General features: G+C 38.5%; 1 protein-coding gene across 3 annotated transcripts in view; it reads right to left on the bottom strand.

Annotated features, from left to right (window-relative positions):
* GABRG2 (gamma-aminobutyric acid type A receptor subunit gamma2) overlaps positions 1-21,215 on the bottom strand; it is a 120,939-nt gene that overhangs the window by 11,813 nt on the left and 87,911 nt on the right. The gene's annotated exons all lie outside the window — the stretch shown is intronic.

Genomic DNA, 21,215 nt, shown 5'->3' on the forward strand with positions numbered 1-21,215 from the left:
ACATTTTTGAGCACATTGCTCATATTTTCTTCTTTCGTGTGATTTTTGACATTGCCTTCTCTGCCTACTTAATACACACAATGTGAAATTTTTTGTTTGGTGGAGAGGGAAAGAAACAGTGTTTCTGCTCTGTGCCTTTCTCGCCTGCCTGTGGTGAATCCTAAGGTTTGTAACAATTTCCTCTTGCTCTCAGGACCTTTCTCCATACAAACCAGAGAGAAATATCCTGGTACTTGGTACTAATAAATGACTGTTTTACTCAGTTTATAACCACATTTCTGTGCTGAGTCATTTTCTCATATGTCTGTTGAATCCTGTGATTTTCCTTCATAGCAGTTAACTTCAGTTTGTAATTTCTTATTCATTCGTGTGGTTATTTTTGTAATATCTGTCCCACCTATTAGACTTTATCTTCATGAGTCCACAGACTGTGCCTCCTCTAGCCCATCATTGCCCTATCAGTACTTAGCATCCTGCTTGATTCCAAATAGGCATTCAGTAACATTTGTTGAGTAAATGATTAAATGAATGAATATATTTAAATATAGAGAAAGAAACAAAAATCAAGAAGTTGTATTCTGGAACATTTGGGTTACGAAGGAGTTTATGTAAATAATACAGAGAGTAATCAAGGAATCCAAGAACGACCGTATAGCTATGCATGAGAACAATGTAATGTGACATAATCCCAAGTCTCTGATTCGTTAAAATCATGATGCATGCATTGTTTTTAAAATTCCATGTCTTTCATTTTGTATGATTCCAAGTGAAATTTTACAAAATTTTAATTTTTGAAGTTAGAAAATATACTATAGAGACATATCCCAGTTACTATATATTTATGCTTCTTTATAGTACTGTTTGACAACATCAGTTTCAAAGACTATATACGCTCTCCCAATGTGAGGCAAAACATGAGACCACTTTTCAAATGTTGCTTCTTTTTTCTTTACTAAATTGTGATTTGTCCTAAAATGCACGGACAATGAAATCCAAATCATGTGTTTTAGTTGAATTACTTGGTTTCATGTCTGTGTTTCTCTACTTACTTAGATGATTTAGATCTGATTCGAACATAAGGTGCTTTAGAAGCTTCATGGGGAGAAGACTGACTTAGCTGGGTGAATTTTTACTACCTAGTCCACTTCTTCCTTCCCCCTCTCAAGCTTCACTCCACACCCTTCTAAGCTGCTGAGATAGAAAACCCTTCACTGGGTACTCGTCAAGGGAGTAAAGACTCCTCTAACCCTGCAGTGTTTCCTAAGTGGGGTTATGAATACATCCTAATACTGCCCTTCGGTGGACTGATGGACTGTCACTTGTCTAATTCAGTATCCTGGTTAAGGCAACATTAGTGACCCAGACACTAATTAGGGAATTAGGCTCCCATGGGAATATTGGTTCCCTGTCCAAGAGCAGTGATTAGCCATTATTTAGCAATTATCCCTGAAAAGTTAAAGGTAGGAATTTTCTTATTGAGCATAACTAGATTTTGGTTAGTTCCCTGAGATGATGCTTCTCTGTGTTGATTTATTTGGACTTAAGCTATTTAAAGTCATAGCATTTCATAAATTTGTTTGGTCTTTGTTTTGTTCTAATTTAGAATATAACAGACGCAGGCGATGATTGAGGAATAAAGACATTTAACTTGAGATGATCCCTATTAATATCTATCTTTTTCTTTCCTGTTTCTTTGATCACAATACCAGAGGCGAATTCAAGTTTCTTATTCTACATAGGAAACACAAAGAAAGAGACGTTTTCTTTTTAAATACTAATATTCAGGGGCACTTTTTCTCCCTATTTTCCAAGCCCTTGAGAATACTCTGCGTATTTTAAACATGTTTTTAAATGAAACTTTATGAATTATAGTATTTTAGATAAATCTAGACAATTTTAGTAACTCCTTTTTTACTCCTTATCATGTAAGTGAATGAGAATCTACACTTTGGCATTAATGATCTGACTCTTTTTAAAGGTGAACTTTAATTTTGCCTCAAGTGAACAGATAATTATCTCAATTTAATTCTCCACTTCCCTTCAGGTCAGAATCTAAACTTCTACAGCCTATTTATCTATCAATTTCTATTTTAAGGTAATAGCTTCTGAGCATCTTTCATCTTTGCCAGCAAATCCAAAGCTTTTCTGTCACTAGATTATGGATTCAAACTTGGGAACAGGCCATTTAAAAGCAAGGCAGCTTCACAGTGACAGCCTGATGCCTGTCATATCTAAGGCTCTATCACTTTCTGTATTTTTAAAAACTCTCTGGCTGAGAACCCTATAAAATCAAATCTCTTGAAAGTGCCACATCAGTGATTTCCCCAAGCCCAAAAGGATTAAAGTCAAAGGTGGTTATTTCAGCCACTTCAAATTTATTCTATTGATTTATTCTAACATATGATATTTAAAGTCATAGCATTTTATAAATTAGTTTGGTTCCCTGTTTTTGTCTTAATTTAGAACACACAGAGGCTATGACTGAGTAGAGAAGAGATATAAGTTGAATAACACCCATTAATGTTCAGTTTTTATTTTTTGTAAGATTCTTATGTCTAGTTTTAGGAAGACAGCAACATTAGTGAATAATGAACTTCAGTTATTATTTTTTTAGTTGTGATGTTAACCATTTGAAAGCTTTAAAATTCAGATTTGTTGGAGTGGTTAGGCTCTTATTTCATACATGAAGCTGTCTCCTCTTAAAAACTTAAAGAGTCCATGATAGAGACATCTTCCCCTCCAGTGAATGCCTGAAATAATAACTATTTTCTGTTTACCAGGAAGGAGGACCTACTATGTGCAGACACTGGGCTGTATGGTTTGCAAATATTATCTTTAAACCTCCTAAACGTTTTGTCAGGATGCTGAAAAAACTAAAACTACTTTGTTCCTCTTCCAAGTTTCTTACTCTACTTAAATACAGTTGAATAGAGTATATATTCCCCACCAGGTTAAGTTGAAGGCATAATTAGTGTTAATATTCTCTTCCTTACATTCCTTTCTCTAGTTTCTTTTTTATTTGTCAACAAATATTTTAATCATTTTTATGCAAAGAGCACTATGTAAGGTAATGTGGAGATACAGACCGATGGAGTCTCACAGACTGATTCTAAATTAAATGGATTAAATGAGAACAAGATTATTTTGTCTCTTACTACAACTCAGAGAGACAGAGAGAGAGAGATGTATTGAGACAATGCAATAGATCTTCCTTTATCACTCCTCATTGAATCTGAGGCATAATTCCACAGGGCTGGTTTTGACCACAGGCAGGCAGGAGAGTTTGTTGGCTACAACTTCATTTAGGAAAAGTGTTTTCTGAAATTAGATCTGTACCTCACCTAACACACAACAATAAATTTAAGATCTACTGAAGATTCAGATTTAAGCATGAATATAAATACTACTTAAGGAAAAAATATAATAGAACATCTTCATAACCTTAGTGTGGAAAAGGCTTTGTCAAGTACACCATAAAACAAACATAAAGGAGAAAAAAATTACAGGTTTACCATGTAAAACTTAGAACTTCTGTATTATAGGTATTTTTCCTTTAAATCATTTTAGAAGGCAAAATACCACATTTGAATAAAATATTTCCCAAATAAATAAGAAATCAAAGGCTAATATCACTTATACATAAGTAATGCTCTTAATTATTGAGAAAGAGACCCACATTTTTAGCTAGGCTGAAAAAAATGAATGGACAATTCATAGATACTAAATACAAGAAAAGATTCTCAACTTCAGTAGTGATCAGTGAAATGCAAAGTAAAATCATAGTATTTCATTCTTAGCCTATCATATCAGGGAAAAAAATAAACTGGTAATTTCTAGTACTGACAAAACATGGACAGAGAACAGAGCTACACACTCTTGGTAGGGGTGTACACTGACGTAAGCTGGAAGGTAACCTGGAAGCACATAATATATTTTACTTCTAGATATTTGGAATAAACACTGCAAAAAAAAAAGTTTATTAAATACTGCCTTTCGATTGGCACCAAGTTGTTTTCAAGATTTGCTCCGTGCCCAAAAGTATGAGCAGAATACCCAGTCCTTGGGCAGAATCCCAATCCCTGACCTTATGCACCTAGAGCATTGTGGGAGAGGAAAGGCTTTCAAATTCAATCAGCTGCTAACGTCTACGCATGTCACTCCCAAGTGTTTCTGCATCTGTCACTCACTAACCATTCCCAGTCATGGCTTAGGCTCTCAGCTCTTCTGGAATTACATTCAACGTTTTTCTGGCAACTAGGTCCTTGGAGGTCAAGAGAGGGCAAAATAGCTAAACTGTAATCCTTGCCATGAGGGAGTCCTCAGGCTAAGAAAGACATATGAATATAGTGTCACTACTCCAAGGCACAAGGACTCTAATAAAACACACAGATGCTAATTTATCTTACATACCCTGATTAGATGAAGTTTCTGGCAAGCACATTTTTGAAAGTTCTGCTTAAATGTCAATCTTCCCAAACCTTTAGAGATCCATGCTTCTCTTCACAGAAAGTCCAAACGCCTTAGTGTGGCATGCAAGGCTGTCTGTAATTTGAGTTTAATCTAGGTTTCTCTCCCTCTCATTATTCCCTTCATGTTCTCTAAGCCCTAGACAAAGTAAATATTTTCATTTCATGCTTCTATGATTTTCCTGTCTTTATTCTTCCTGGCATCATATCTCTCCCAGATTCCCAACTTATCTCTTCAATCCTTTTCCTCATTCCAACCTTCCAGCTGCCCCCAACACCAGCACACCCTGCACACATATACCCCGTACTGTGACTAGACCTGTGCTAAGTGGTAGCCATCTTAAGTAAAATTGAAAACTAAAAAAAATTTTAAATTCTATTTCCTCAGTTGATCAAGCCACACTTCAAGTGCTTAACAGCTATTTATATATTTATATATAAAATTATAAAAGTTACTAAATTATAGAAAGCTCAGTTGGACAGTGCTGGTCTAAGCTAATCCTTCTAGAATGCATTTATGCTCATGCCATTCCCTTCAAGTTTTTCAGAATAAAATCCATTCTACTCAACACGTGATTCTAGTCCATTTTGCCCTGGTCCACAATGAACCATCCCAGCTGTGTCTCACACCATTTATAATCTCTCCTCTTTATGCCCACCCAACCTGATTTACCTTCTGCTGTCCCGAGGGGTCCTGTTCATTCTTTTGTCCTCATTTGCCTATGTTGCCTCCAATTTCTGAAATACTTTCCACACCTCCAATCATGTCATATACAAATACCTCCAAACCCTTCCACTATTGTCCACTGATATCAGGACACATTAAAAGTCTTTAACTTGTCCTGTAAGACTTTGTGTCGTCTTTTCCCTGACTATTCTCCAGCTTCATCTTAAATAGTATTTCTTTACACTCCAGCTGGGGTTCTTGCAGTTCCTTAAATGCTCTCTGCTACCTCTCACGTTAGGGTCTTTTCACATGCTGACTCCCTCAGCTCAAAGTCTAATATCCCCATCTCTACTTAACTCCATTCTTTCTTCAGATGCCGATTAATGTATCCCATCATCAGAGAAGCCATTATTCGATCAGATGTTCTCAGTAAGATCTCATAGCACCACATGACTCTCATAGAGCTGATCTTAATTGGAAGTATATGATTGCTATGAATATTGAATTACATTTTAGACTATAATTAACCCATGGGCTCCATGACAGAAGTAGCTATAGCTATCTAGCTCACTATTTCATTCTCAGCATCTAGTACAGTGCCTGGTACACAGAAGGAATTCAACAATTATTTGTTAAATGAATAAATGCTGTAGCTCAGATGGCCATGAAAAAGAATTCCGGATGAACTATACACCCAAAGCATTTAAGACCAAGGCAGAGATCAACATGGGCTTTTAAAATATTAAACGTTACTTTAGAAATTATTGCTTCTGGAAATATTTTTTACTGGATACCTTGCTGAACTTAATCCCCAAAGATGTGGATATAAGGACACAGTGAGCTGTTAGTAGTCTTAGCTGCTTGCCAAGAAGAAAAAAAAGAAGAAAAATCAGCTGCATCAGAGTGGCTACACCATTCTGGCTTATTAAAGAATCGATTGGTGATTTGAGCGTCTCAGCTAGATGCAATTAGGGAAGGAAGAGGACAAAGGGCTGAAAAAGCCATCACAGTCTTCCACATTAAGTCTAATACGTGTGCTTTCATTTCAAAACTTCACCATTATTATTTCATCTGTTGTTTGTTCAAGCTCATATGGTAATGAAAAAAGAGCAAAATAGCAATTGGGGAGAATACAATGAAAAATAAAAAGTGTAATTTATAATTATTTTCCAGGCTAAATCTATCTTTTCAAAACTCCCTGTGACTGTCTGCACTGAGGAAAGGGAGCACAGATTTGTCTTGAAGAACAGGAGCTGCTTCAAGTTAGAAGCCAAGGTGGAGTCCAGAATTCCTGCAAGGGTGACTTGTTGGGGTTTAGCTGTTAGAAAAGGGGGAGTGAGGGAAGCAGGCAAGGGCAGCAGAAAAAAGCTAAGCATGGATTTGCTTCAGCCTGAGGAGGAGAGCTTCCAGGAGGTTCTGGAACAAACTGCGCCAGAGTTAGTCCCACCCTGAGGCCAGAGCAGCAGTCATTTGTACTCCACAGGCTAAGGTGGGGTGGTCTTAATCTCCTAGTTCATATGGCTCTAGGCTGGTCAAAGGCAGTTCTCCAGAGAAGCGGACAGTCATGAACTGCTAGCAGCCAACCCTTGCAGCACCCGAGCAATGGGCGCACCAGCTCAGAAAAGGTAATGGGAAGGAGGGGATATCAAAGTGTCCACTGCAAGGACTGTGGTGTCAGGCTGGGTTCTAAAGGTCTAGTCCTGTCACTCACTGGTTGTATGATTTTAGGCAAGTGCCTTAACTCTCTTCCTTATCTGTAAAGTAGGGATGATAAGAGAATATACCTCATAGGGTTATCATGACCATAAAAAGAGTTAAGATATATGATGTGCCTGGTAAATTCCTGGCACACAGTAAAAGGCCTATTAATGTCAGTTATGATTACAAAGTAGTGTAATCTGTGGAATATAATTAACACCATTCTGGCACATACAAGCATAGAAGTGCTACTAAACATTCAAAAGAGAAAGTTAGAAAGGGTCTTAGCGTTTATACAATCAAGTCTATCCTCTTCAAGGTTAAACAATTGAGACCCATTGAAAAAGAGAGGTGTTTTATCCAAGGACACAGAATGGCAGACCCAAGACTCCCGCCTCCCAAACCAGTACTCTTTTTGTAGTAAACAGCCTGCCCATTTTGAGCCAGTGGTAAGGATCATGGAGAAAAAGCAAAAAAGCAGAGAGTTGAGCAATTACTGAATGGGGTTAATATAGAAAGCTGGTATGGATGACTGGGGGCCCCAATCATAACAAGAAAAATTCCTCTCATTTGTTCTTAAACCTTATATAATAAACCTGTTACTTTTAGGAGGATTGAAATTCATTTGTCTAGAATGCCAGCCTAACAACCATTCTAGAATTTTCCTCTTGGAGAACAGCTCTAGATGAAAGGAAATTCAATATTGGCAAAGCCTCCAGATAGTGGTTTTCTCTAGGTTCAAACAGGACCTAGGTATTTGCTAAGATCTCAGTTCTCTGCACTCTTTTCTAGAACACTCTTTTTTTTTTTTTTTTTTGCTGTACGTGGGCCTCTCACTGCTGTGGCCTCTCCCACTGCGGAGCACAGGCTCCAGACACGCAGGCCCAGCGGCCACGGCTCATGGACCCAGCCGCTCTGCGGCATGTGGGATCCTCCTGGACCAGGGCACGAACCCGTGTCCCCTGCATCGGCAGGAGGACTCTCAACCACTGCGCCACCAGGGAAGCCCCAGAACGCTCTTTGTATTAGTGTAATAGCTTCTCTTCCTTACCCTCTGAAAAAGCCACCACTGATTCTTAGCTCAACGAGGCTTTTGTAATTTTGAGCCCATCATCAAATTCCCACACTGTAGCAAATGAATCCACCTTGGGATTTATATAAATAAAACAACTCTGGCTCAGAAATCTAAAGGTGAAGATACAAATGAATGCATTTGCTACTTTGATCCATTCAAAAGAAACGCAACGTCCCAGTGTATTTAAACTTAACTCTTACAAACATCTGACTAGATACTAAAACGTGTTTTACATAAGGGCAGAGTAGTTCACTGTAGTGGAAAATATACAGGATCCAGTCTGAGAACTCAAGTATTAGTGATGTCATTAACAAGGTGCAGGGATTTGGGTAAACTGTTCAAATTCTCCCAGTAAAATAGGGATAATCACACCTATCACTAGGGCTGTGGTGAAAAACCATATTTTCTAATGGTAGGGAACGTGTTTTGTCACCTTTCAGAGACAGTGTATAGATGAGTGGTACATGCAGCTTCCTGTTCAGTGATTTTTTTTGTTGTTGTTAGCCTCTGTTAAAAGGCTACCTGCAACTATCAGGAACAATAGTTAAGAAGTCAGCCTTGTTCTTGTTTATATGAACATATCATTTTAATATAGTTCACAAATTTATGTCACAAAAATTGCATATTTTTTTCTGTTCAACTTGGACTCTGAAGTACAGACTAATTACATAGCAACATGGCTTGGTATTGAAAGGTAACAAAATATCCTTTTATGTGTGGTTACTCCTTATGTAGCATATTACAGTGATACCACCAGCTCTCACAATGTTTCTCTTTGAGAAGTCTCATTTCAGGTAAAATTTTAAAATGTGAATTCATATTCCACTTAGTTCTCCTGGCTTCAAGTTGCTGACTGGAAATATTTTTAATAGCTCAGAAAAGAGATACCAATAAGAAACACACACCATACTAGAGTAATATCTGTCTGTCAACTTTGATAAGAAAATTAGACTGGCTTAATGGAGGTATCAGTGAAAATCTGAGAAATCCTGAGAAAGAGAGCAGTCATTTACTTCCAGTCAACCTGAGGTACATGCTAGCTGGGGAAGGACTTTATGCTCCTTGTAATTAGAAATTTCAATTGATTTGTCACAGTTACCATCCCAGGGCTACAGAAAAGTGACCAATATGTTATATTTTGCCATTCTGGCATAGAAATGATGAGACTGTACTCCTTAGGAGACGAGTAGAAATCCCAGGCATCATCTCTGGAAAGAAGCAAGACTTCCCAGTAGGAAAAGGCATGGTTCATAGTTCAGCCCCCGGAAAATGAAGTCTTTAGGCATAAGCGGCCACAGGTTTTCATCATCTCTCATTTTTTCCTGACCTATTAAATAGGAATTCCCACCCTTTCAGAAGTACCGGATAGAAAACATTGCCCGCTGACTTCTTCCCAATTTATTCATTCTGTGTTATCTGATTGATGAAATTGGCACAGTTAGCCAATTTCCTTACTTGTGTTTCCTTATTAGATGGATCTGACAGTCACTTGTGTCTGTTCTCCATTTGGTTAGCTCTCCTGAGTCAAACCATGGACTAATTTTTAGAGGTTAATCTAGAGCTTTATCTCACTTAGTCCCTGCTACAGGGACTCAGTGGGAGCCAGCCAGTTAAGCAAGTATGTTGGTCCTGCACACCCAACTCTCCTTTGAGTTGGTTAATACCAAAGATTAGATTTGGATGAGCTACAGTAAGAATCCCAACTCTGACTACAAATTTATCCTCTAAACCAATGCTACCAGCAATGAAGATGATATTTGAACTCTGTTGAATTTATGAATGCATCTCACAAATGGTTTCAAAGTCAGGAGACAAAGAGAAATATTATTAGTAATTGTACCTCAAAACCCAGAAAACTCTTCTGGAGAAATAAGCATATTAGCAAAAATACTTTATTTTCTCATTTTTTTTTCACTCTTTCAATGGGCCTGGCATAACTTTGCCTTTGAAGGCAGACGTGCTTAGTCTAACCCAGGCACTGACATTTGCTTAAAGAAAAGACACCACAGAGGTTGAGAAACCTAATGTTACCAGAACACCAAGCTTTCTAAAGTGAAAGCAGCTGGAAAAAGAACATCTGAATTCAGAACAACTGAACATCTGAATTCAAAGAACATCTGAATTCAGAACAACTGAACAAAGAACATCTGAATTCAGGCAACTGCAGGCAATCATTGCAAAAGGTCAGATCACAAAATGTTCCCAAAGATGTCAAATCACTCCTAGGGATACTCTGCACAATTGTAGGCTTAAAAACTTGATCTCACTTGCTCTTTGCTCTATGCCCAAGCACTCCATTTTAAAGGTTTGTTTTTTGTTTGTTTGTCTTGTTTCATTTTGTTTTCCTTCCTGCTGGAATTCTTTCACCCAGGAAGTTGTGCATTTTGTGATATTCAAGGTAGTTTTTAAGATGTCTGTCAAAAGTCATTACTACCGTAGAATATATCAACTACATCATAAAATATATCTACTACATCATAAATTGTATCTACTACATAGAGTTGGTTCTAGAAAAGCACTGCGACTCACAGTCAGTGCGTGGGTTCTAATTCCTGTCTGGCTATGATCTTGTTGTGTGATCTTGGGTAAACCTCTTTCTCCTCTTTTGTCTTCTTTACAAAATATGACTAATTTAATTAGATAACAGACCTTGTGGAAATCCTATACCAAATGTTAAGTATTATTTTAATATTGAAAAATTATTATTAGTGATGTTATTTAAATCTGCATATTTGAAATATATGTCCAGATTTCACCAATGGGAGTTTTAAAATCTATTAAAAAAAAAAAAGAAGGAATGAGACATTTAACCAAAAAAAAGAAAAAAACACTAGCTATTTCTTAGTTGGACACTCATTTGCTCCATAACCTTGAGCAGATTATTTAATGTCTGTTGTCTCGGTTTTCTCACATGGAAAAATGCAGATGATAGTCACCCTTACATCACAGAGTTGTGATGAGGATTAAGTAGAATGATTCCTGTAGAGTGTTTATAACATAGACTGAGATACAGTAGGTGCTTAATATGTGTTCCTGAATGTTATGACCATTTTTTTCCTTTTTAAATGTCTTTACATAAGTCAGACATATGTATGACCTTGAGAATTTAGTTGTATATAGAGCTTTTCATATTGATTTATATTTACAATAAATATTTCTGTTTTTCTCCACCTGTCAGAAAATCAAAAGCTTAATCTCATTTTTTCCTCCTCTGGTTTTAAACCTAAAGATTCTATAGCTCTACACCTGACAGGACCTCACCTTTTGCTCTGTAACGGCCACTTGGGGTAAAAGAAAAGAGAGCAGAATAATCCATTCTCTTCCTTCCCCTGAGAAGACTCCATTACAGACAAAAGCATGAGAAGGCCACAGTGCAGCCGTGAGAGCAGAAGCCTCCCTATTTGTGGGCAGCAGGCCTTGTGCTTGAGGTGTGAGTCTTTGCAGACTCAAGAGTCCACCTCAGAGCTGGTGAGACGACATCTGTCCTGCCTCTGCTTCACTGGTAGCACAATCGCTTCCTTCTATCCACCAAAACACCCCTGTAGTGGACTTGCTTGTGTAATAAATGAAAACAATATGAAAACTTGAAAAATGTAGGCAACCACATCCACTTTCAGATTACATTTGGGATTCAGACCTCAGGGCTGTCTTGGTTTTCAATTTATATGTCCAAGAATGAATTCTAGCATCATTGTGTTTGCCACATAGAGTGTTGTGTCTCTTCCATTATGTACAGGACAGTCTAGACCAGGGGGTTGATGCCCAGCATTCTCTGTCCACAGGGAAGATGAGGATTTTGTTTCTGAGCAACATGGGCCTCTATGAGCAGCTGTTCTGCGAGGACGATCGTGTGAGTTGTAGTATGCAGCATTTGCTATCTGACTTCTGCTATGGCAGGAGTGATGTAGGAGATTATCAAAAGCCTTCCAAATCCATGTGTTGTTTTTTTTTTTTTGAGTTGGCACTTGCTTTATTTTCGCAGATGGTATTCTGTGTCTAATCAGCGTCAAGAACAATGGTGTAATGCTCTGCTCACCAAAACTGGAAGTGTCTTTGGCCTCATTACATAGGGAGTTTTTAATGCTTTCATTGCTGAATTAGAATTTGGATTTGATCCTACAGTGTCAGAGCTAAAAGAGAGTTTAGAGATCAGGCCAGTTTCTTCATTTTCCAAAAGAGAAAGTGGGGCTCTGGGGAGTACAGGGGCTTCCCAAAGGTCAGGGTTCTCACCATGGAACTTGCACGAGGAGCCACGTCCCTCAATTTACCCTGAGAACCTTTTCGTTTTCATTAATACTGTCATTTAAATAACTATGAGTTGTAAAACTGAACTGTAGTTTTATGCATTAAAGATTTAATTTGATTTTCTCTCTTCTTTCCCTTGCTTGAGTTTCTGAATAAACTTTAGAGTTAACCAATGCTTACTGTGGAGTAACTGCTTTTATGATTTGCAAAGAAACAGAATAAAATAATAATAATCCTTAACTTTAGACAGTTATGTTATTTGCTAAGCACTATTGTTCTCTCAGCATTAAGGAAACAACTTCTCAAGCAGCTGATCAGGAGAGAGTTCCCAAGGAGGATTTGGTGTCGGCATTAATGAAATTGTAGCCCACTTGGAATCTGGTGTTTAAATAGTGAGAAAATGGAAGTCCCTTTCTTCCCCTCTACAGCCTTCTCTGTAGGGAGGAAAAATCTCACTGACTCTTTTCAAGCAGTTTCTATAGGATGTGCACTTTGTAGAATTTATTAATGTATAGCTCCTTCACCCCCCCAAAATTCTGTAACAACATACTGATTTTTGTGGCATGGAAGTAGTAATGGGAAACATTTGTAAACTGGTTTGCAAGTATAGGACGTTACAGAATTGAAAATAGCTGCTTTAAGTTAAACGTTAGTATCTTTAACCTTTGCAAAGGTAGGGAAGATACTCTTGGTGATGTTTTAAGACCAAACATTAAAAAGAGAAGATCCCTTCTCTGCAAAAAGAGAAGGTCTCTCTCTTTTCTTCTTTGCCCTGCGTCAGCTTTTTTTTTTTTTTAACATCTTTATTGGAGTATAATTGCTTTACAGTGTTGTGTTAGTTTCTGCTGTATAACATAGTGAATCAGCTATATGCATACGTATATCCCCATATCTCCTCCCTCTTGCATCTCCCTCCCACCCTCCCTATCCCACCCCTCTAGGTGGTCACAAAGTACCGAGCTGATCTCCCTGTGCTAGGCGGCTGCTTCCCACTAGCTATCTATTTTACATTTGGTAGTGTATATATGTCAATGCTACCCTCTCACTTCATCCCAGCTTACCCTTCCCCCTCCCTGTGTCCTCAAGTCCATTCTCTACGTCTGTGTCTTTATTCCTGCCCTGCCCCTAGGTTCATCAGAACCTTTTTTTTTTTTTTTTTAGATTCTATATATGTGTTAGCCTACGGTAATTGTTTTTCTCTTTCTGACTTACTTCACTCTGTATGACAGACTCTAGGTCCATCCACCTCACTACAGATAACTCACTTTCGTTTTTTTTATGGCTAATATTCCACTTTATATATGCGCCACATCTTCTTTATCCATTCATCTGTCGATGGATACTTATGTTGCTTCCATGTCCTGGCTATTGTAAATAGAGCTGCAATGAACATTATGGTACATGATTCTTTTTGAATTATGGTTTTCTCAGGGCATATGCCCAGTAGTGGGATTGCTGGGTCGTATGGTAATTCTATTTTCAGGTTTAAGGAATCTCCATACTGTTCTCCATAGTGGCTGTGTCAATTTACATTCCCACCAACAGTGCAAGAGGGTTCTCTTTTCTCCACACCCTCTCAAGCATTTATTGTTTGTAGTTTTCTTTGTTTTTTTAGTTTTTTTCGGTACGCGGGCCTCTCACTGTTGTGGAGCACAGGCTCCGGACGCTCAGGCTCAGCGGCCATGACTCACGGGCCCAGCCACTCCGCGGCATGTGGGATCTTCCCAGACCGGGGCATGAACCCGCGTCCCCTGCATCGGCAGACGGACTCTCAACCACTGCGCCACCAGGGAAGCCCTGTTTGTAGATTTTTTGATGATGGCCATTCTGACCAGTGTGAGGTGATACCTTATTGTAGTTTTGATCTGCATTTCTCTAATGATCAGTGATGTTGAGCATCCTTTCTTGTGTTTGTTGGCAATCCGTATATCTTCTTTGGAGAAATGACTATTTAGGTCTTCTGCCCATTTTTGGATTGGGTTGTTTTTTTGATATTGAGCTGCATGAGCTGCTTGTATATTTGGGGGATTAATCCTTTGTCGGTTGCTTCATTTGCAAATATTTTCTCCCACTCTGAGAGTTTTCTTTGCATCTTGTTTATGGTTTCCTTTGCTATTCAAAAAGCATTTAAGTTTCATTAGGTCCCGTGTTTTTGTTTTTGTTTTATTTCCATTTCTCTAGGAGGTGGCTCAAAAAGGATCTTGCTGTGATTTATGTCATGGAGTGTTCTGCCCATGTTTTCCTCTAAGAGTTTTATACATGTGTCAGCTTTAATGGACAATTCATAATCTATGCGAATGTCAAAGTCACCAAGCTTATGTGTAGTTCATCTTTTGTAGATACCAAAAAAATTGTGGTAACCTAAACATTCCCCATATTTCCTCATAGTTCTCTTATATTGTCTAGCCGTTGTTCTTATTAAGAAAAGACACTGGGATTCCCTGGTGGTGCAGTGGTTATGAATCCGCCTGCCAGTGCAGGGGACACAGATTCGAGCCCTGGTCCAAGAAGATCCCACATGCCGTGGAGCAGCTAAGCCCGTGTGCCACCCATTACTGAGCCTGTGCTCTAGAGCCCGTGAGCCACAACTACTGAGGCCGTGTGTCACACTACTGAAGCCCATGCGCCTAGAGCCTGTGCTCTGAAACAAAGAGAAGCCACCGCAATGAGAAGCCCATGCACCACAACAAAGAGTAGCCCCCACTCATCACAACTAGAGAAAGCCCGCGCCCAGCAACGAAGACCCAATGCAGCCAAAAAATAAAGTAAATAAATTTATAAAAACAAAGAAAAGACACTGATAAAGAATAGAATATAAATAGACCCCCTTTGTTCCTAGTTGTAAAATCATTCCTTTAAACCACTATCACTTTAAAGTAAGTAAAAAATGTATTAAAAGGAAAAGAGATAGCATATAGCTTAGACTATTTAGAATTAGAAGGAATCTCAAGCATCATCTAGTCCAGCTGAAACTTGGAGACTTAAAATTATACCTCCAGGGACACAAAGGATCAGATCTAAAATACAAAATTTCAGTAGCTTGATTCTCAATTTGAAATTTTCTCATGGTGACTTTCCATTAAAAGCATGACACCAATTTTGGGGTGCATGATACTGAAATGATAACACAATAAACCCATAGAAATATGCAATTTTAGACATCAACTTGTTCAGTTCTCTTATCTTAGAAATGAGGAACGTAAGAGAGGCCCCTCACTCCCCAACCTTCCTCCTAGAGAACTGGAAGCTCTCAGTTCATCCTCTGTCATAGGTTACCACACGTAATACTGCAGAAGATGGAGAGGAGAGGAGTGGAAGGAGGTTGGCTTTGGGGGAAATTGATTATCTGCCAGCTGAGAGCTGGGCTTGGAGCAAGAGTATTTTTCAAGTGCTGATGTTTCCTTCCTGTATGTTATGAGAAGGGAAGCCAGGGCAGTTTCTAGCATTGTTCCTTGAAGAGCTGTGACATGCTGTTATGTAAAACAAACCCCGAAAAGGGAAGGGATGCCAACAAACAGTCTCACCACACTTAGTCAACTGTCCTCCATGGAGACACTGACAGTGTGTCTCTGCCTGCACGAGTAAAAGCACACCACTAGCTGAACGTAGGTTGAATGACCCAGATGAAAATCTGAGCTGTAATCAATATACCTCCCCACTGTATCTTAGCCAGGGAAGAAAATTAGGGATAGCTAAGCAGCAGAGATACTTGGCTTGGCAGGTAGCCATATTTGCTAATCCCCGGGGAGGGAAAAGCATTCAGGAAGTCAGACCAGCAGTTATAGGAAAACAGTTTTCCATTTTTTGCTTAATTCTGAGGATCTAAACAAAAGCATGATAGCGGCTGAAATTATGTCTCACGTTTTCCGTTTCTCTGGCCTTTTCCTCTTGATGCTCTCTGTCCTGTGTGACTGAAGATCTCCTTTCCACCCACTGCCCAACTTCACACAGGGCTTTCTGACCTGCTTTCCCTGAACAACACTGTTTCTGAATCATGTTTATGCAATGAAAATAGTGTGGGCTTTGAGATCAAATCTGGATCTGTACCCTGACACGAGTTCTTACTAGGTAGATAACTTTAGATAAGTTACTTAACTCTTTGGACATGTTTCTTCATGTCTACACTTAACTGTGTCACATTCCCTTCCTTCCGGTTGATCTAGGCGAAAGAAGACATGATAGACTAATGGTCTAATGATTGTCTTTCCTAGCAGCATTGCATTTTACAGGGGAATTCCTGTAGACACAATGCTTTAACTCAATGGACAAGAGTTTTAATGTTGGGATTCCTGGTGTCATAGCACATATGAGTCTAGAATCATATCCAGCTCCATCAAAGCCACACGCTGAGAAGACTGTCTAATCCACCATTAACTCCAAACCTCGATATTCCTCATGTCTGGAGATTTGTGCTTCCAGGGGTTGGATTACATGATGAATAAGAATATTCCCAACTCTGTAATCTTACAAACAGCTTAAGTTTAGTCATAAACTCTAAAGCAAATCATATCAGTGTTTAGATAAAGAAGATAGACTAAAACATCCTAATATGAACCTAGAATACTCTCAATTTTTTTAGCACAGTTTTAATTTGGGAGAAAAATCCATTTACCCCAAATATCTAAAGTTTAGGCAATAGTGAAGAGATGAGTTTCATGCCAAAAGAAATGACATTCATATTCAAAACACATAGATTTGTCAGTGTGTGATTTGATGACTTTGCTAAAAACAATCCTTAACATGGATCCAGGAGCTCCAGGCAATTCTGGTCTCTTAATCTCCATTACTTATGTGTCTTAAGATACTTTTTCTGTTATCCTTTAAGAGTGCCACTGTTGAATTCTAATGAGATAGATTTGCACGGATAATGATGTCTGGGAATTATATCTGGAATTTTGGAATAGTGAAAATAAAAGTTCAGGAAGCTCAATTACTACTGGGAGTTAAATAGCTTTATAGCAACTGGTGTCTATTGATCACCTGCTATAAGCAACTCCCAGCTTCCCTGAGCTGGAAGCTGCCTCATGGACACAACCTTGAGAGAGTAGGTGTTGATGAGACCATCTGGATAGTATATTAGACTGAACCTAGTTAAAGCCTCTATAGAGAAGTTTCTATAGACACTTCTAAGATTCTGGCAGGCAGAAAACGGAACTACTTGTCTCGTGGCCACCCAGGACAAGCCTCGTGAGTGCTTGATGCTTCCTGTGTGGGGAGAGTTCTGCTGTCAAACCAGGTGGCTTCCCTGCCAGTCCTCTGAATTGGAGTCAGAAACATATGGATCCTCTTTTTAATACAAGGGGGAAATCAAAGCACACTGGACTTGGGGTCACAAGGCAGGGAATGAATCCCAACTTTGCAGCTAAGTAGCAGTGCTATGACCCTGGGTCTTAGTACTCCGGCCAGGTGTCAGGCATGAGATTCTGAGGTGGGAGAGCCGAGCTCAGGACACTGCTCTACCAGAGACCTCCCAACAGCACGTAATATCAAACAGTGAAAGCTCTCCGAGAGATCTCCATCGCAACGCTAAGACCCAGCTCCACTCAACGACCAGCAAGCTACAGTGCTGGACACCCCATGCCAAACAACTAGCAAGACAGGAACAGAACACAACCTATTAGTAGAGAGGCTGCCTAAAATCATAATAACTTCAGAGACACCCCAAAACACACCACCAGACATGGTCCTGCCCACCAGACATGGTCCTGCCCACCAGAAAGACAAGATCCAGCCTCATCCACCAGAACACAGGCACCAGTCCCCTCCACCAGGAAGCCTACACAACCCACGGAACCAACCTTAGCCACTGGGGGAAGGAACCAAAAACAACAGGAACTACAAACCTGTAGCCTGCAAAAAGGAGACCACAAACACAGTAAGTTAAGCAAAATGAGAAGACAGAGAAATACACAGCAGATGAGGGAGCAAGGTAAAAACCCACCAGACCAAACAAATGAAGAGGAAATAGGCAATCTACCTGAAAAAGAATTCAGAGTAATGATAGTAAAGATGATGCAAAATCTTGGAAATAGAATGGAGAAAATACAAGAAACATTTAAAAAGGACCTAGAAGAATGAAAGAGCAAACAATGATTAACAACACAATAAATGAAATTAAAAATTCTCTAGAAAGAATCAATAGCAGAATAACTGAGGCAGAAGAACGGATAAGTGACCTGGAAAATAAAGTATTGGAAATAACTACCACAGAGCAGAATAAAGAAAAAAGAATGAAAAGAATTGAGGACAGTCTCAGAGACCTCTGGGACAACATTAAACACACCAACATTCGAATTATAGGGGTCCCAGAAGAAGAACAGAAAAAGAAAGGGACTGAGAAAATATTTGAAGAAATTATAGTTGAACACTTCCTTAATATAGGAAAGGAAATAGTCAAGTCCAGGAAGGGCAGAGAGCTCCATACAGGATAAATCCAAGGAGAAACACGCCAAGACACATATAACCAAACAATCAAAAATTAAATACAAGGAAAAAATATTAAAAGCAGCAAGGCAAAAGCAACAAATAACGTACAAGAGAATCCCCATAAGGTTAACAGCTGACCTTTCATCAGAAACCCTGCAAGCCAGAAGGCAGTGGAAGGGCATATTTAAAGTGATAAAAGGGAAAAACCTACAACCAACATTACTCTATCCAGCAAGGATCTCATTCAGATTTGACAGAGTAATTAAAACCTTTACAGACAAGCAAAAGCTAAGAGAATTCAGCACCACCAAACCAGCTCTACAACAAATGCTAAAGGAACTTCTCTAGGCAGGAAACACAAGAGAAGGAAAAGACCTACAATAACAAACCCAAATCAATTAAGAAAATAGTAATAGGAACATGCATATTGATAAATACCTTAAATGTAAATGGATTAAATGCTCCAACCAAAAGACATAGGCCAGCTGAATGGATACAAAACCAAGACCCATATGTATGCTGTCTACAAGAGACCCACTTCAGACCTAAGGACACATACAGACTGAAAGTGAAGGGATGGAAAAAGATACCCCATGCAAATGGAAATCACAAGAAAGCTGGAGTAGCAATTCTCATATCAGACAAAACAGACTTTAAAATAAAGACTATTTCAGGAGACAAAGAAGGACACTACATAATGATCAAGGGATCAATCCAAGAAGAAGATACAATAATTGTAAATATTTATGCATTCAAAATAGGAGCACCTCAATACATAAGGTAAATGCTAACAGCCATAAAAGGGGAAATCGACAGTAACACAGTCGTAGTACGGGACTTTAACACCCCACTTTCACCAATGGACAGATCATCCAAAATGAAAATGAATAAGGAAACAGAAGCTTTAAATGATACATTAAATAAAATGGACTTAATTGATATTTATAGGACATTCCATCCAAAAACAACAGAATACACTTTCTTCTCAACTGCTCATGGAACATTCTCCAGGATAGATCATATCTTGGGTCACAAATCAAGCCTTGGTAAATTTAAGAAAATTGAAATTGTATCAAGTATCTTTTCCAACAACAACATTATGAGACTAGATATCAATTACAGGAAAAAAATCTGTGAACAATACAGACACATGGAGTCTAAACAACACACCACTAAATGACCAAGAGATCACTGAAGAAATCAAAGAGGAAATCAAAAAATACCTAGAAACAAATGACAATGAAAACATAACAACCCAAAACCTATGGGATGCATCAAAGGCAGTTCTAAGAGGGAAGTTTATAGCAATACAATCCTACCTGAAGAAACAAGAAACATCTCAAATAAACAATCTAACCTTACACCTAAAGCCATTAGACAAAAAAGTACAAAAAGCCCCAAAGTTAGCAGAAAGAAAGAGCTCATAAAGAGCTCATAAAGATCAGATCAGAAAAAAATGAAAAAGAAATGAAGCAAAGATCAATAAAGCTAAAAGCTGGATCTTTGAGAAGATAAAATTGATAAACCATTAGCTAGACTCGTCAAAAAAAAAAAAGGGAGAAGACTCAAATCAATAGAATTAGAAATGAAAAAGGAGAAGTAACAACTTACACTGCAGACATACAAAGGATCATGAGAGATTACTACAAGCAACTATATGCCAATAAAATGGACAACCTGGAAGAAATGGACAAATTCTTCGAAAAGCACAACCTTCCAACAGTGACAGAAGAAATAGAAAATATAAACAGACCAATCACAAGCTCTGAAATTGAGACTGTGATTAAAAATCTTCCAACAAAAGCCCAGGACCAGATGGCCTCACAGGAGAATTCTATCAAACACTTAAAGAAGAGCTAACACCTATCCTTCTCAAACTCTTCCAAAATAGAGCAGAGGGAGGAACGCTCCCAAACTCATTCAACGAGGCCACCATCACCCTGATACCAAAACCAGACAAAGATGTCACAAAGAAAGAAAACTACAGGCCAATATCACTGATGAACAGAGATGCAAAAATCCTCAACAAAATACTAGGAAACAGAATCCAACAGCACATTAAAAGGATCATACACCATGAGCAAGTGGGGTTTATCCCAGGAATGCAAGGATTCTTTAATATACTTAAATTAATCAGTGTGATAAAACATATTAACAAATTGAAGGAGAAAAACCATATGATCATCTCAATAGATTCAGAGAAAGCTTTTGGCAAAATTCAACACACATTTATGATAAAAACCCTGCAGAAAGTAGGCATAGAGGGAACTTACCTCAACATAAGTTGAGGTAAGGCCATATATTACAAACCCACAGCCAACATTGTTCTGAATGGTGAAAAACTGAAACCATTTCCACTAAGATCAGGAACAAGAAAAGGTTGTCCACTCTCACCACTATTATTCAACATAGTTTTGGAAGTTTTAGGGACAACAATCAGAGAAGAAAAAGGAATACAAGGAATCCAAACTGGAAAAGAAGTAAAGCTGTCACTGTTTGTAGATGACATGATACTATACATAGAGAATCCTAAAGATGCTATGAGAAAACTACTAGAGCTAATCAGTGAATTTGGTAGAATAGCAGGATACACAATTAATGAACTGAAATCTCTTGCATTTCTATACACTAATGATGA

Source organism: Delphinus delphis, chromosome 3 (assembly GCF_949987515.2).
Source record: "Delphinus delphis chromosome 3, mDelDel1.2, whole genome shotgun sequence".
NCBI classification, from domain to species: Eukaryota; Metazoa; Chordata; class Mammalia; order Artiodactyla; family Delphinidae; genus Delphinus; species Delphinus delphis.